This window comes from Pseudochaenichthys georgianus, unplaced genomic scaffold, assembly GCF_902827115.2.
Source record: "Pseudochaenichthys georgianus unplaced genomic scaffold, fPseGeo1.2 scaffold_579_arrow_ctg1, whole genome shotgun sequence".
Taxonomy (NCBI): domain Eukaryota; kingdom Metazoa; phylum Chordata; class Actinopteri; order Perciformes; family Channichthyidae; genus Pseudochaenichthys; species Pseudochaenichthys georgianus.
In genome coordinates this window covers 91,820-95,202 of record NW_027263138.1, presented here as the reverse complement: position 1 = coordinate 95,202, position 3,383 = coordinate 91,820, and positions in this window count along the sequence as shown.

Sequence of the window (3,383 nt, the reverse complement as noted above, 5' to 3'; positions counted from 1 at the left end):
CCTATGTTGACGTTATGTCAAGTCCCCTGCCGGCTTTTTCTAACGCAAGGGGGGGGGGCCTTAGAGTCCATTTTCAACGCAAGGGGAGGGCCCTTAGCGTCCATTTTCAGCTTTCCGGGATGTCCATAATATGCTTCTATGGACGCTCATGGAAGCACGGCATTCGTTTGTGTCGACTGCCCTTAAAGGCAATGAGAGCGTCCATTCTCATTGGATAACGGAGAATTGTACACCCGGAAGTAAGTATTCCCCTTACTGTCGATTGATTTTACAGTGACATCTGCACTACTCATCGACTAAAAAACACCAGATTATCCTTGTTAATTACACAACATTGATTGGTTTAAATTGTGTGCAATGCTTTTGTATTTTTCCCCTTCGATTCGGAGAAACAAATCTTTTTTCGGAGTAAAGGATGGCAGAAGACACTACACTACCCAGAATCCCCAGCTATCGTTTGGACTACACCATGTGCTCTGTTTGACAAACCCTGTGATAGTCCTCAAGCTCTGTGATTGGAGAGTGTGCTCCGAGGGTTACCGAGCCTCGAACAGCACTTGGGATGGAACCACGGCATACTGTTCAAAACTGGATTTGAACGGGTCCACCGCGTCCCCCCCTCCCCCACCCCGCCCCCAGAACTACACATGCTGGCTATTCTGTTTCGCAACATGTTCTCTATATGGCACGTCTCTACTGGGAGTCGTAGTTTTAAAAGACGTTTTCGTATTTCCCATAATAAGAAGTTGCCAGTATTAAACTGTGTACATCCCTGGAGGTTTAGGGGATAGGAAACACTCACATTTAACATATAATTAATACATGGGTGAAAATTGCTCGTGCCCATAATGGGCAGTATTAATATATATACACACATGCCAGCTAAGGTCAGAAGAGCTTTATTTAACAGCTGGTGTTATGTTTGTGACCCCTCCTGTTGTTCATTGATAACATTACATTACATTAATTGATAAGCCTGAAACATGCACTTGTCAAGGTTCAGAGGCACATTTTGCAAATATAGCAGTAGCCATCGATCAGCTTAAGATAAGATATACTTTATTGATCCCAAGTTGGAACATTTGCGTTACATCAGCATGTGTAACAGTTGTAATGCAGTGGTGTTTATTTGTAAATCATTTAGTATAATCACACAAATTCTGTGTTTTATATTTAACAATTCTGTGTTCTTTATTTATTGATTGTTCAATACCTGACAAGGCCGGAGATGAAATATCTGCATACATCTTATAAGAGTATAATACATTATGTATAATATCAGTAAAAATAAGTGCTTCAACATAGTTAACATTGCTGGAGGTATGCACACATATTGATAGATGTCTTGTAATGCACTACTGAGGAACCTGCGACCCAAGTTTGTCATTCAGTGCAGAACTACACCACAGTTGTGTAGGCCTATATGATATGTCAATTAACCTTAGAAAATCTTGAAATCTTGAACGGGATGTGCAAAATAGTCATTATATACAGTCTTTAATTAACTATTAGTAGAGAATAACGAGTAATGAATATACTTTATAAGGATCCTATTAATATCTAATAATACAAATAATGAAATTCAATAACATGCTTTAACCACCAGGTGTCCCTTTATATCAGCTGTGCACCTTTATGGTGTAAATACAGCCTATCTACCAATTGGATCAAATATAAAAGTCAGCCGAATTAGTGTTGATACTGCAAGGAGACGTATTGTGTGAAAAGAAATGTAAGATGTTGTTTAATGGCTGATATATTTATGATCCACGTCACGTTTTCAGTTCCTCATGTTTGTCTAGAGTCTTCTCATCAGGGCTCTATAAATACAGAACTACGGCAGATATGTAATATGTAATGCAGCCGAACCGTGTATTACAATGCCGTTATGTGATGACTTTCAAAGAGAAAAGCAAGAACACTCGGAATAAGGTATTATTTTATTTTTTAAAAATGTTTTCGGTCTGTTTCCGGTATTTGTTAATGACGATGTGCTGTGAGATGTGAGACTGGAATTGCACAGGGGAAAATAACGTATCTTTAGATGCGGACTAATATGTTTGCGCTGTGGACCAACACTATACATTGAAGGGGAAGGGGGTAGCAATAAAGATAACACCATTAAACAGTTACACAACATAATAGAAATAATATCGATAGCAGCGTCCCTAGCAACCACCTTGGTAACAATGAAAACGTTGGACGCAATTTCCTGAAGTAATCTTCATAATAACTAGCAAACTAAAGATCATGTACATCCACTGCACACATCATCTGAAATAACAACTCATATTTCTCGCATCAAATGACATCAAAACGCATTTTAATGGCCAAACTTAGTTCGGCCATGTTTTTTTTCTGCAAGGAGAAATTTGAAGATCACGTGACGTCAAACAGAGCTTATGGTGTAGTCCAAACGATAGCTGGGGATTCTGGGTAGTGTAGTGTCTTCTGCCATCCTTTACTCCGAAAAAAGATTTGTTTCTCCGAATTGAAGGGGAAAAATACAAAAGCATTGCACACAATTTAAACCAATCAATGTTGTGTAATTAACAAGGATAATCTGGTGTTTTTTAGTCGATGAGTAGTGCAGATATCACTGTCAAATCAATCGACAGTAAGAGGAATACTTACTTCCGGGTGTACAATTCTCCGTTATCCAATGAGAATGGACGCTCTCATTGCCTTTAAGGGCAGTCGACACAAACGAATGCCGTGCTTCCATGAGCGTCCATAGAAGCATATGGACATCCCGGAAAGCTGAAAATGGACGCTAAGGGCCCCCCCCTTGCGTTGAAAATTGACTCTAAGGCCCCCCCCCCCTTGCGTTGGAAAAAGCCGGCAGGGGACTTGACATAACGTCAACATAGGCCGACCTGGGAGTGAGGATGTGTTGAATAAACATATGGACATGGGTTATTATTTAAAAAAAATTGCAAATCTATTTAGGAACCTATTCATGTGAACATCTTTTAAGTGGTTGTGGACCTCAAACCCTATAGGGGGGTTCGGGGGCATGCTCCCCCGGTAAGATTTTTTTTTTAAACGTTGGACTTAAATGCATCAATCTGGTGCACTTTGAGGGGGAAATAAAGAGACTACACCCATATGAAACAGAACTGTATACATTTAAATAATCATAAAATCATAAGAACATGGCCATAACCAATAACATACCATATATCCAATATGAAAAAACATTGAAACTTATATATTTATTTGTTTTTGGTTCATTTATAGTTGTGAGTGTGTCTGTGCTCCTGAATCAGCCTCTCCTGTCTCCCTCCTCTCCCCCTGCTCCTCTTTGAGGCAGCAGCAAAGACTAGTTTTAGCTCTCAACAAGTTTTAAGTTTATCTTACCTTTTTTCACCTAGTTAACACCT